Here is a 15,372-nt window from a genome sequence, read left to right on the forward strand (position 1 = left end):
ATCCATTTTATCCATTTTTTCCTGTAAATCTTTAATATGTTTCTAATAGTTAATGTAATGTCCTTGTCTGGTAATTTCACCATTTGCTTGTTTCAAGGTCTCTCTCAATTAACTATTTTTTCACTTTGCATCTCATTTTCATGTTTTTTACATATCTAGTTTCTATTGTATATTAAACATTTTGGATAACATGTTGTAGAAACTAGATTCTGTTCTCTCTCCTCTGAAGAGTTTGGGATTTTATTGGGGAAGGTAGTTAAATTACTGATAACTACTCTTGTGTGAAGGCTTGATTTCCAACTGTGTTAGGGTGGCTCTATTTTTATTTTGCCCTGTATTCTGTGATCTGGTCCTGGTGTGTGAGGCCTTATATGTGAGGAAGGCCTTACAGCCTTCCTGGGATTAATAAAGTGTTCTCCAAACTTAGTGGTACTCAAACTCCAAACTCTGTTTCCCCAGCATGAAGCAGCAGCAGCAATCGCTGTTCAGTTCTTTTTACTTCCAGCTACTGCTGCTATCCAGTGGGGTGTTAGAGACATCCTTACACATGGACAATGGTTCAAGCGTCAACTAAGGGTTAAGGGTTAAGGTGTTAGAGACCCTTTCTAGGCAGAACCTGTTCCACCTGCAAGAGGTTTCTTGTTCTGTTTCATATATGAAGTTCATCCTTCATTTCCCCTTCCCCTCCCACTAGTACTCCCCCCCACACAGACTGTACCTTTTTACAGTCCTTTTTTTGCGACTAATATTTAAGTTGATGTTCAAAGGTGTGTCTCAGTGTATGCCCACTGTGGGTGTGCTTTACTTTGGTCCGTTTAACCCCTTCCATTACTCTCCCTTACCTCTTTACCTCCCACCCCCATTTTTCAACAGCTTTCAGTACCCACCCTTATATCCTCTATCATCACATCTTATGTTAGGCAATATTACTGTTGCTCTAGCATTCTCTTTCTCTTTCCCTCTTTCCCTGAGCTCCGTAGAGTAGTTCCACTGTTACCAACATATTCTACATCTGAGTTTGTATGTGATTATGCTTGTTTTTGTGTATATGTTTATCTTAGGATCTATCTTCCATGTATGAGAGAAAGCATGCAGCTTTTGTGTTTCTGATCCTGTCTTACTTCACTTACCATGATGTCCTCCAGTTGCATCCATTTACCTTCAAACCACATGTCATTACTCCTTATGGCTGAATAGTACTCCATTATGTATAGATGCCACAATTGCTTGATCCGTTCATCAGTTGTAGGGTGCCTGGGTTGTTTCCAAAGCTTGGCTATTGTGAAGAGTGCTGCAGTGAACATCGTGTACAGCTGTCTGTACTATATCCTGTCTTAGGTTCCTTTGGGTAGATGCCCAGGAGCAGTATCACTGGATCTTATGGCAGTTCTGTTTTTGGTTTTTTGAGGAATCTCCAACTGCTTTCCATAGTGGTTGTACTAATTTGCATTCTCATCAACAGTGTATAAGGGTTCCTGTTTTGCCACATCCTTGCCAGCATTTTTGTTGTTATCACCCTTGATTCTGGCCATTCTAACTGGGGTGAGATGAAATCTAAGTGTTGTTTTGATTCGCATCTCCTTTATAACAGGGAAGCTGAAAATTTCTTTATGTATTTACTGACCATTTGTACCTCTTCCTTTGAGAATTCCCTGTTTAATTCATGTGTCCATTTCTTCATTGGGGTGTCAATTTTTTGGAGGTTGAGTGTTTTTAGTTCCCTGTATATTCTGGATTAACATCCCTTATTGGATGAGTAGCTGGCAAAGATTTTCTGCCATTCTGTGGGCTGTCTCTTGAGTCTGGTGGCTGTTTCCTTTGCTGTGCAGAAGCTCTTTAGTTTGATGCAGTCCCAAAAATTGTCTCTTAGGGCTGGTGGAGTGGCTCAGGTGATAGAATGCCTGCCTAGCAAGTGTGAGGTCCTGTGTTTACCACAGTCGCACAAAAAAAAAAAAAGTTTTGAAAAGAAAAGAAATTGTCTCTTTAGCTGGGTGTGGTTATCACACCTGTAATCCTAACTACCCTGGAGGCAGAGATCTGGAGGATTTCGGTTCAAGGCCAGCCGGGTCCAAAAGTTCATAAGAACCATCTCCTCAACCAATACAAGCTGGGCGTAGTGGTGTCTGTCATCCCAGCTCCCTGGAGGTGTAAATTGGAGGATCCAGATCCAGGCCAATCAGGGACAAACATGAGACCTTAGTCAAAAATAGCTAAAGCAAAAAGGGCTGGGGTGTACTCAAGTGGTCAAGTGCCTGCCTAGTTCAAACCCCAGTACCACAAAAGAAGGAAGTAAGGAAGGAGGAGGGAAATTGGGTCTTGCTTGTCTTAACTGGCCTCGAACCACAATCCTCCTGATCTCCATCTCCTGAGTAGGTGGGGCATGTATTCCACTGTACCAGCCCTATACCAGACTTAAGACTCTTTTAATCTATAGATTCCCTCTCTGTCATCAGTACTTGTGTTCTTGCAATTTATTTGCTTGGGAAAAAAAAAAAACACCAATCAAGTTATCTCTATAGTAGTCCTCTCCTTATCCATTCTAGGTACATTGCAAGAGCTCCAGTGATGTCTGCGATTGCAGACAGTACCAAATGCTAAATGCTCTGTTTTCTCCTAAACATACATACCAATGATAAAGTTTTACATAAAAACTGGGTATAGTAAGAGATTAACAAAAAAGAATAATAAAGTAGAACAGTTACACTGTAATAAAAGTATGTGGATACAGTCTCAAAATACTTTTTTTAGAGGTCTGGAGTTTGAACTCAGGGATTCTCACTTGCAAAGCAGGTTTTCTACCACTTGAGCCATACCTCCAGTCCAGTTTTCTCTGGTTATTTTAGAGAGGGCATCTCATGATCTATTTGCCTGGGCTGGCGTTAAACCTCAGTTCTCCTGATCTCAGTCTTCCAAGTAGCTAGGATTACAGGTGTGAGCCACTAGCACCCAACCTCTTTTTTTTTTTTTTTGGTGGTACTGGGGTTTAAACTCAGGGCCTCATGATTGCTAAACAGGCATTCTACCATTTGAGCCACTTCACTACCCCTTTTTAGTCTTGGGTATTTTCAAGACAGGGTCTCATGAACTATTTGCCCTGGCTGGTCTTGAGCCTCAATTCTCCTGATCTCTGCCTCCAGAGTAGCTAGGATTATAGGTGTGAGCCACTGGCACCCAGCTCTCTTAAAATATTTTATTATATTTAGATCCATATTAAGTTGAGAACAATCACCTTTTTCCTTAGAAGAATCCCTTTTCAGCTTTTCTTTGGCATATTCAAATTGTCAGCATAACTAACTCCTGTGCATTGGGACCACTATTAAGTAAAACAAACATCACTTGAACACAAGCACTGGAACACTTGGTCCTAATGACCTAAAAGAGCAATGGGCAGGTTGCTTGTAGCACAGGCACATGGGACCAGGGATGAGAAGGCTCAGTGGGACGGCATGAGATTCAACCACACTGCTCAGAATTATGTGGTTTAAAACCTATAAGTTGTTTATTTTGGAATTTGCCTTTTAATGGTTTCTGACTATAGTTGATCTCCAGTAACTGAAATGCTGAGAGCAAAACCACAGGTAAGGGTAGATGGTTGTATTGCAGTTTCCCTTAGTCAGGATCTGCCTGCTTGTTGCCCTGTGGTATTGTTTAATGAACTCCTCTGACTTCTGTATTTTTTTCTTTCTTTTTTTTTTTGGTATGGAATTTGAACTCAGGACCTTGTGCTTGCTTGTTAGATAGTCTACCACTTGAGCAGTGCCCCCAGCCCTTAACTTTTGTATTTTTCCTAAGTTGATATTTGCATGGAGAGACTAATCTAGATTCAGTGTTGACTTTGGCAAAACTGCTTCACAGAGAGTATCATGTCCTTCCACTCAGAAGCATATAATGTCTGAGTGTCTGTCTTTTAAGAATGATAAACAGCCATTGATGGTCGGTGTCTAGAGTTTATAAAAACAGTGATACTCCAATTCTCTCGTCCCTTATTCAGTTACTACGGAGAGTGCTTTTAGAAGGAATTCCCCTTCTCTGCTATTTGGTTACTCGGAGGTCTAATATAAATAGGAAAGTCAGGATAAGTACTTCTTACTTTCCTTTATCTTAATTATCATGAGTTGTTTGCTAGCATCTTACAGTAGTTATGCTCTTGGCTTGTTTTTTAGTTTTACTATGATCTCAGAAACTTAAAATGTGTGGATGTCTTAATCTCCATTAGATTTCTAAAACAGAATAAAAGCCCAAATCTTACTTGTTTGCTGGTGAATATAACTGCATTCAGGAGACATTATGGTTTGTCTTAGAACACAAAATGGGGACCAAAGACATGAATGGCACTTAACAAGAAAGGTATACAAAGGGTAATAAAAATCTGAGCAGATGCTCAACCTCAGTCATCAGAGACACACATATTAAGGCCAGAAGACAGCATTGTATATATCCACCAGAGTGAGTAAGATGAAAACAGAAAATGCCAAAGATTCATAAGAACGGAGCACAAGAACCAGAATTCCCATTACACTGTTATTGGCCACGTGGATTGGTACAAACAACAGGAAAACTGTTTCAACCACTTACTAAAATTAGACAGATGTATATACTATGACCCAGTAGTATTCTTGGTCTTACATCCAACAGACACGTACATGTTACGTTCAGAAGACGTTCAAATTGCTCATAGTGGCTACACAGTGGAAACCTTAGCAGAATGGATAACCAATCCAAAAGCTGCCATTAATGTGGCACTGAATATATAAATTGTGGTATATTTACACCAAGAGTATGAACAATGACTACATTCAAAAACGTTGATAAATCTCACAAGGTTGAGAAGAGAGTGAGACAGTTTAAAAATAGGCAAAGTTCATGTGCAGTGTTTAAAGTCACCTTGGTGGGCTGGTAGGTGGAGCGAGAGGGAGGAGAAGGGATTTCCAGAATGCTATTTCTTGATGTCCAGTTTTTAAATCCGGTTATGGCGAATGGAGATGCTCACTTTGTTAAAACTCACTGGCTCTTATTATTTGTACACTTTTTTATCTGTTTGATATAAAAATGTTCGCAGTGTGAAAAGTGTTTAAAGGACGATAGCGATGTTCTTGTTTAACTGCTTCTGTGTCTTACTGACTGGTGCTTCTTTCTATAAAAAGCAACTCACAAGCTCCCTTAGGTCCACAGCATTTTAGGAGCATAAGTAAAACAGAGTCCGTTCAAGTCACTCACGGTGTGTCGCTGGTAGAAAGACTGAAGCACGGAACTAAGTCTGTGGCACAATTTTATCATGCTCTCAGTGTTTGGAGAGCAACCCAAAGTAATTAAAAATTATGCTGAAAATTCAATGCCTGCGAGCCATAAAGAAGCACTTAGTCCAGTCTGTTATTTTCATAAGTGAGCAGACAGGTTGGCTGTTGAAAGGTAGCCTTTGCATAATGTGCATTTGACAGGTTTTTAGGTGAATCCATGTTAACACATTTGATAAACTTTTCTCTTTAATGCGCCTTTCTGGAATACCAGTCTGACCTCAATCTGAACAAAGCCTTAGTTGATGGTGTTTGCACGAGGTTAGGTTGGTTATTTGCTCTGCTGTATGTCTGTTATTGCATGTTAATCAGACTCATCATTAAAGATGTCATCTGCCACACAAATGCATAATTGGCTATGTCTGAGTGGCCACCTTTTGTCTTGAGCAGATTGCTAAAACTGCTTTAAGCATCATTAAAACAGAATGATGACCTTATTAATTTGTCCTTTACTTGTTTTCCAACAGATTAGGCCTTATTATTATGCAAACACACTATGAAGAACTGTCTCAGAAAAAGTTCATGAATTTCTCTTAGTTTATAACAGGTTTTTATGCTCGATGATATATGAAATTCTCACTAATTATGCTTACTATACCATTCCCTTTTGTGTGTATTATAGAGTACCATTTAGAAGCTGTGAAGTTTTCACAAAGAAAGTACAAATATGAGAAATTTGTAAATCAAGCATTCTTTTTCTATCCACTTTTATTGATGAAATAATATATTTTATTATCCACTTTTATTGATGAAATAGTATAGAGGAAAAAATTAAATATACTACTTAACCTTACATGTTAGTTTCTTCCATAAATGAATCAATGAGATAAAGTGAAAATATAACTTTTAAGCTATAAATTTATTAAATCTACATTTTAGCTAAACATATTTTTTCTTAAAATCACATTTGCTGAGCTTTTACAGGTATGATTCTCAGAGTTTTATTTGTTAAATATCCACCTAAGGTTTGAATTTCCCCCCAAAGAATGACCTGTAATGTCATCTTCCTTGTTCTACTTCTGTTGTTCTGATCAGGCAAGTTTGGTGTAAATGAAATACACGAAATTGGCTGTCACCTGTGATCTGACAAGTGCAGCGTAATTGGTTTAAGCAGGATGTGCTTCCCTCTGACCTCCAGAATGTCTGGTAATCTGTCTGCTCCTAGAGCTGAGACTTGGCCACGAATGAAGTTATTGCAGTCTTAGAAATGAAATCCTCCCTCGTTAAGGGTTCAGGTGGGCTTAGCTTTAGAATCTGACTTAGAAGTTTTGAGTAGACAGATTTCGATGTTTATCCTTCTTATTTCCTGACCAGCAAGTTTTAGGGAAGGATATTTAAGGATATTTATTTTTTTTGAAGGAGCTGGACCTTCTCAAATTTACAGACACTAGAGGTAAGGATTTTGCCAAGCATAGTCTAACTAAGGTACTTATTATAGGCTGTAGAACTTATTTCTATAGTATCTGTTTAAAAGTGAAGATATTCACTGTTGAATGGAAATATTTTTATAGTATCTGAACCAAACTTTTCTCCAGCTGTCTCAAACAGAACTGGCTTCTGGGGTAGGTGAGTGGGGTAGGTGTATTTAGTTACTGAAGTGCAAAAGAATTCATTATGAATTGACAAATAGCACAATATTAAATCTAATGGAACAAAAGATAAGCAGGTATCAGTCAATATAGCCTAGATAAGGCACTGCTCCCAAAAAAACTGGTTAATTGGCCAGTTTGTCTCAATGCTAGATACTTTGTATATGTTTGTCCTAGAATAGCCCTTTCCTTCCGCTTTGACTATCATGCTTTTCCTGTTTGCACTCATGTTCCTTTGTGAAGACTTCTCTCACCTTTGTCACTTTTCTGACAACGCTGCCTTTCTATTCTACATGCTTAACCATTTAATCACAAATAGGCTTTTAGTCTATTTGACTGGTATAGGTCTTCTACTGCCTTTGAGATATAGTCTTAGAAACAGCAGCTCTAGGATGGATGGATGGATAGACAGATAGATAGATAGATAGGTAATAGCTAGATATTGGATAAATTTATTTATCAAAGTGAATATTAGATACCCCTCAGCATCTGTTTCTTCAACATCTCTAAATTAGTCACACCTCTAGTCTATCCTATTATTTCTGTCCCTACTTTTTTCTGTTTTTTGTTTGTTTCTGATTTTTGTTTTGTTTATTTATTTTTTGAAACAAAATGGAGTCTCTCTGCATTACCAAGCAATCCCCCTCTCTCAGCAGCTGGGGCTCTAGGCACCTGCCATGACATACAGATTCTGTTTTTTAAAAAAATTTTCCTAAGTATAAATGGAGTCAGGTGTATGCGGAAATGTGTGTATATGTACACAGCACAGTCGTGTAGCCTTAATTAGCCCAAACATTCAAACATACAGTTTTGTTTATAGTACTTAGCAGACAATCAGATGTTAACAGTCTTGTTTTTTAAAATCTAATTTTCAGTGGGCCAGTTCAGCTTTTTCTCATTTCTAAACAGAACGAATAAATCCTACTTCTATTAGCTCATGGAGATTGCATAACGAGATAGTATCAGTGTGCTTCAGACCCCAAGTATGTGTGACTAACCATTTTCACAGATAAAGAATGTGTTCGAGTAATAGGTGAGCCAGACACAATTTACTTATCTTTAGAGAAAGGGAATTTCTTTGTAAAGCACTGATTTCCCTGACTTTAAATGTACTCTCATGGGAGCTAAATTTATATCTACTCAAGAACTAAAATTCACAAGAAACAAAGTGCTAGTATGAATATAAGAAAAAGGAAAGGTTTAATTCTAAGAAGCCCCTAGCAAGCAGTGACTATCATATATTTGAATAGGAATACCATTAGGAATAATCAGAATGTGGAAACAAGACAGTTAAGGGAAAAGATATGTCTACTTCTTAATGTTAACTAGGTAGAATTGCCATTATTTGGCTTTTTACCTGCCGTTAGGCCCCATGATGTCGACGTACTGATTTGCATGGCAGGTCCAATCAAGAGCTGCCTTTTGGGGGAAGGGACCCAAACAATGTATACCACGTGAGTAAATGTAAAATGATACAATACAATTAAAAATAAAGTCAAATAATAAGAGCTGCCTTTATGCTTCGCTGACGCAGAGGAGCAGGCTAAATGACTCTCCCCAGAACAGTCAAAACTACTCAGGTTCTGTTTGCTTTTTTCTAGCGCTCCCGCACACCAGTTTGCCCGTTGTTTTCAACATTGGTGTATTACACTATTCTTGACAACGTTATTCAAATCATCTCAGAGCTCAGAATGCCCTTGCGCCTGGCCCGTACTTGCGCCGGTTAGTTGCTATCCCTCTTCGACTTTAAGAAGAATACTGTATGAAGAGCCTAAAACCCAGAGTGCGAGTCTCAGCTTTCTCGGTGACATTCCCTTAGAATCTAGGAGAGAACAGCATGTGGAAGACTGTCTTTTAGCTAGGATTTCTGTGAATCTGGACAGTCGGGTTGGTGTGTTTTCTTCCTTCCTATTAAGTCCACGCTTATGCTTCTATTTGATTTATTCGGTTACAGGTTATTTCCTCTTCCTACACTGGCCGTCCCTGTCACACTATGCTAAATCAGAGATAGAACTGGACCCTATTCTGAAATATTCTTTTTTTAAAGAAGAGAAAAAAGAGGCCAGTTGCTGCTGGCTCATACCTATAATACCAGCTATCTGGAGGCTGAGATCAGGAAGATCAAGGTTCAAGGTCAGTTAGGGCAAATATTTCTTGAGATCCCCATCTCCAAAATAACCAGAACAAAATGGACTGGAGGTGTGGCTCAAGTGATAGAGTGCCTGCTTTGCAAGCACAAAGTCCTGAGTTCAAATCCCAGTCCCACCAAAAAAAAAGAAAAAAGATACACTGAACATAACCATTAATATCTAAAAATATACTGTACATACCAACATCAATAATTGTAGCCAACACTGAGAATTTTTTAAGTCAGTTATGATTATATATAGTCAGTTTATGTGGGATTTCTAGATAAGTAGATGAATATTAAACAAATTATGTAAGTATGAATATATGTGCAATTTTTTGTTGCTCATTTTGACTGAAAAATTTTACAAAGGAATGTGCATGTATTTTCTATTACTTAATGTATACTTAGTTGTATTTGAGCTACCATTTGACTTCAGTCATAATAAATTCATTTACAAATTAATTTTTAATAAACTGTATGAAAATAATGCAGATGAATTTTGCTATATAATACTCTCTTAAATTATGGTACGATATGGGGTTTGTTTTGTTTTGTTTTGTTTTTTGGTGGGAATGGGCTTATGTGCATGATACAATTTTTAAAGAAGAAAATAGGAAGATCAAGAATTTGAGGCTAGTCTGGGCAACACAGTGAGTTGCAGGCTAGCCTGGCTACATAGTGAGACACTGTCTCAAAAACAAAAACCAAAAATCAAAACTAGGAACTAAAGATTGGATTGTTGCATGGTCTCATAGTTATCAATGTGAAGTTGTATTTCATGTGGTCCTGTTGACTGGCTCCTCTTTCAAAAGTAACAAAATATAAGTCACTTCTTTGTTACTGGCATGCTATTTGACTTTGTAGAATGAATTCAAAACATCAACAGAAAAAAGAAAGGATTAGTTCCAACATTGTATAACTTTTATAAATGATATAATTGGGTTATTTGATTTCCCTGTGATCAGTTTTATCTTTATTTTTAAATTTTAATATTATTTATTTTGCTGCCAAAAGCTTTATTTATGTTTGATCCAAGGCTTGGGAGGGGCTCCAAAGTGGTTAAAAAGCTGCCCAGTGGCTGGAGGGAGAGACTCAGGCAGAAGCCTTGATGCTGGAGTCCTCAAAGGCCCCTGGGCTCTGGAGGCTCCCAGGAGTGCCCAAGGTGAGCTTTTTTGAGGAAATGCTTGCCCAGCCCAGCCTGGGGACCTGGCCAGCCTGCAGAGACTGGTGGTCACCCATCTTCTTGATGAGTTTCACGTCTTCATCTAGGAAGTGGTTCCCAGGGAAGTCACAGAGATGGGGGTCTGTGCAGGCAGAACCAGGCCATGGAGTTCCAAAGAGCTTGCTTCAGGTTCTCCAGGGCAGTAGCAGCTTCCATGGCATCCTGAGTTTTACCCCATGCATCTTTAGAAGGCTTCTGCATCTCCAGGAGGAGGGCACACCCCCACTCTATTTTACATCTTCGAGAGCTGCTGGCCAAGCTCACACTCCTCTCAGTCGACTCACAGAAGTGGCCCAGGCTTTTGTGGCCACATCTTCCTGGTGGAAATAGAAGCACAGGAAAAGGGACGAGTAGGAGATCTGCAGAGGCAGATTGACCAGGCAGTTTAACGGTGGCCTCCATCTCAGTGGGAAAGTTCTAATGAACCTGGGAGGTCACAATTGGGGCAATACGGAACTGACCACACAAAATGGGATTGGCTAGTCCTGGAAGCAGGAGGTGAGTGAGAAGATGGTCCTAGAGGCTGGAACTGGAAGGAGATTGAAGGTCAGAAGTGAACAGAAGAGTGACTACCAAGAGCCAAAGGAGGGGAAAGGGGACCTGGGAAGAGACGTTTAGTGGATGCAAATTCACAGATAGAAGAAATAAGTTCGTGTTCTATTACATGGAGGGTGATTATAGCTGGTGCTATTATATGGCCAGAGAGGATTTTGAATTTTCTCACTATAAGGAAATGATAAAAGTTTGAGAGGATAGATAGCCTAGTTATCTTGAGTTGACCAATGTACAATGTATCAAAACATCACACTATAGTCCACAAAGATGTACAGTTATTTCCTGTCAGTGAAAAATGTTCACCATCAGGAGCCATTAGAGAAATGCAAACTAAGACCACAGTGAGATATCATTCCACATATCAAAATGACTAAAATAAAAATGTTGGTGATACCAATTGTTGGCAAGAATATAGATAAACCAAATCGATCACATGTTGCCAGAGATAACCTAAGATGTTACAGCCAGTTTGGCAAATATTTTGGCAAATTTTTTTTTGTAGTGCTGGGAATTGAACCCAGGGCCTTGCAAATGCTAAGCAAGTACTTTACCACTGAGCTACACACCCAACCCCTGGAAATTTCTTAATAAACTAAACATGTACTTACTATATGCAACCCAACATTTTTATTCCCAGGCCTTTATCTCAGAGATCTGATGACTTATGTCCACACAAAAACCTATACCCAATAGTTCACAGCAGCTTTATTTGTAATAGCTAAAAACTGAAAACAACCAACATATTCTACAATTGGTGAATGGAACAATGGGAGTTACATCTATACATGGAATACTACTCAGCAATGAAAAGGAAGGAGCTATCAGTACATACACAACTTGAATGGATCTTGATGGCATACGTTGAGTGAAAAAAAATTAATCTCAAAAGGTCATATACTATGTCGGCTGGTTTTGGCTGTCAAGTTGACTAGATTACAGGATACCCAGCTAATAAAGCATTATTTACTCTTAGTGCTAGTGGTTCTCTTCTGAAAGGTACACTTAACTGCTTTTTCTTTTGGTTAGAAAAAGCCTGGGGGTGAGTCCAAGAGCATGTTTCCAGAGGACATCAGGCTCACTGTGGCTATGAACTGGTTGTCCTCCCTGCACACAATACTTCCACCAGAACTACTGTGGACTACAGAATGCTTCACCCACGCCGTGACGTTCCCACCAAGGAACTAACGCTCTTCACAGACAACACAGCGTGGCGTAGGCTTCTGTCACGGGATCCTCTCATCTTCCTGTAGTCCCCACCCTTCTGAAGCAGCTAACTGATCACATAGTAGGCTGGCCTTTTGTAGAAGCAGAAGCACTGCCTGGTAGGAGACAGTACCACTCAGGGCTTCAGCGAAGTTCTCCTGAAAGCTGTCTATGCTGCTCCCATTGCCAGCATCCATGGCTGTGGGAATCAGGGATGAATGCTAGCTGTACCACTCACCATTACCCCCCACGACCCCTTTGGAAAAGTTTTGCTTCCTTTTCCCATGAATATTCTCTGATGAGCTCAGGTCTGAGTTCCAGAGGACAGAATGCTTTTACCAGGAGATTCAACAGTGATTCCATTGAACTGGATGTTAAGACTGCCACCACTTTGGGCTCCTCATGCCTGTGAATCAGTAGGCTAAGAGACGAGCATGGCGTCGGCCTGTGTGACTGATCTGGACTGCTGAGGGGCAATTGCATTTACTACTCTACAACACAGGTAAGGAACAGTACGTCTGGAATACAGGAGATCCCGTATGTAGGGCAAGTCTTAGGATTACCATGCCTGTGGTTAAAATCAATGGGAAATTAAAGCAGTCCAATCCAGGCAGAACTTGAATGACTCCATATTTTAGGAATGAAAGTTTGGGTTATTCCACCAAGTAAACCAGCTGAGGTACTTGCTGCAGATAAAGGGAATACTGCCAGAAATGAGGAAGAAGGTAGAAAGCGAGCCAAGAGCACATGATCAGTTACAAAAAATGACGGCTGTGTTAAATAAATACGTATGTGTGTATTAGACAAATATCTTTGGGCTTTTCCTTCATTCCTTGTATTGATGCATTGAGTTTTGTTGTCATTTAAGGATTGTTCACTTTACATTACAGCACTAAGATGTGGGACATCAGGAGAGACGTGAAAGTGATGTAAGGACTTGACCTCTTCTTCCAGGGAAGGGATTTGGGCATTTTTGGTTGTATGCAGGATAGTTGTGTAAAGCCAGGTGAAACTATGATCTTGTTATTGTCTTTATTTGGAGAGTAAGTATAGCTTAAGTAGATGTATATGGGTGCCAATTTGACAAGAGGTGGGCTTGTGATGGTTGATTTGACTGGATCCAGTCAGCTTGACTGGATTCAAGGACATTCAGAATTATTTATTCTTCGTGTTTCAGTAGGCACTGAGCCCATCTCTAGTCTACTGAAAAGGAACCCAGGTGGGTTTGTTTTAAATTAAAATGATTGGGCTGTCCTAGGTGGAATGTTTTTCCAAAATATATTGGCAGGTGAGTCAGTGAACTAAGTGGAGAAGACCCACTCTCACTGTAGACAGACACCATCCAATTGGCTGGAGTCCAAACAAGCAGGTGGAGAAAGGGCAGATTCTCTCCTCCGGAGCCTATTTCCTCCCACCCTTAGCCACCAGAGCTCCAAGTTCTCTGGCCTTTGGATTCTGGGACTCTTGACGGTAGTTCATGCTTTCAGGCCTCAGACTCAGACTGAGAGTTACACTGGCAGCTTCTTGCTTATGAGGCCCTCAGACTTGAATTGAACCACCCTACCATTTTTCCTTGTTCTAGCTTGCAAGTGGCCTGTCGTGGGGCTGGTCAGTGTTCATGATTGAGTGAGCCATACGTCTACTAAGTCTCTCTCATCTCTGTCTCTCTCTATATCTATATTGTATCAGAGAACCTTGACTAACACACACACACGCACACCCATGTAGTTATGTTTATATAACACCCTTGAAATGACAAAATTATAGAAACAGAAAACAGTGATTGTCAGAGATTAAAAACCAAGGGCAGTGGGCAATGGCTATAAAGAGTAGCATAAGGGAGATCTTTATAGTAATAGAATAGTTCTTGTTCTCCCTCTCTCTCTCTCTCTCTCTCTCTCTCTTGCACTGGGGTTCGAACTTAGGGCCTCATGCTTGGTAAGCAGACACTCTTACCACCTGAGCCATTCTGCCAGCCAGCCTAGATCTGTATCTTTATTGTGGTGACAATTACATTAATTTATTCAAAAAAATCTCATACATATACTTTATACCAATGCCAGTTTCCTGGTTTTGATATTGGTTGGTCAGCTTTCTGTCACTATAGTCAATATAGAAGATAACCAGTTATTTCCCTTTATTAGGAGAAAAGCTTTATTTTGGCTCACAATTTTGGAGGTTCAGTCTGTCAGTTGACTCCATTGTGTGTAGGCCCATGGCAAGGCAGCACATCACCACAGAAGTGCTGGGTGGAGTACCTCATGGCCAAGAAGCAAACAGGGAAGGGAAAGGACTGGGGCCCAACACTCCTTAAAGAGTATGCTTCTAGTGATATAGACTAGACTCTCTCTCCTGAAGGTTCCACTACCTCCCAGTAGCACCAAGCTGGGGACCAAGTCTTTATTTACTGGTCCTTTGGGGGAAATTCTAGACTCAAGCTATAGCAATATTGTACTATAATTTTATAAATGTAACCAATGGGGGAAACCGAGATACATAGGACCACTGTATGCTAACTTTGCAACTCCTTGAATCTATAATTGTTTAAGCTCTCAAAAATCCAATCAATAAGAAAAACCATGGTACCTCAATAGATGCATAAAAAGCATTTGGAAAAAGCACCATCCATTTACTTACAACAAACACGCTGGCAAAGGGTATCTATGAAAAACCTACAGCTGAGAACATGCTTAATTATGTGAAAAGATTAAATACTTCCCTCTAACATCAGAAACAAAATAAGAACATCTGATACCATCACTACTATTCAACATTGTACCAGATATCCTAACCAGTGCAATAAGAGAAGAAAAATATAAATGAAGGCATATAAGAAAGTAATAAATAAACTTTTTTCACAGTAAATATGACCACCTATGTAGAAAATCATCAAGAATCTGCAAAAAAGTCTGTTACAACTAATCAATGTGTTTAACAAGATTTCAAGATACAAGATTAATGTACCAAAATAAGTTGTATTTTATATAGAAGAATTATTTTAGTATTGGTCTGCTGGTAACAAATAATTTCAATGTTTAATTGCCTAAAAGGTTTCTTTCACATTCAGTTTTGAAGTCTATTTTCACTGAGTATAGAAATGTAGGTTAATGTTATTTAGTGACTTTATTTTTTATCTATCCTCATACCTCCCAAGTGTGCTCTCATTTTATCTTGTGATTAATGACTTTAAAATAATCTATTGTTGCTAATTTCCATTGTTTTCATTGAAATGTCAGTGTCCCTTTTTCTGGCTTCTTTTAAGGTTTTTCACGTTGTCTTTGGTTTTCACTGCCTTTACCAGGATGTTCCTAGTTTATTTTTCATCTATTGTTCCTGGGGTATGTAGCACTTCTTGAATATGTGTCTTCATATCTTTGT

Source organism: Castor canadensis, chromosome 11 (assembly GCF_047511655.1).
Source record: "Castor canadensis chromosome 11, mCasCan1.hap1v2, whole genome shotgun sequence".
In the NCBI taxonomy this organism is placed as follows: domain Eukaryota; kingdom Metazoa; phylum Chordata; class Mammalia; order Rodentia; family Castoridae; genus Castor; species Castor canadensis.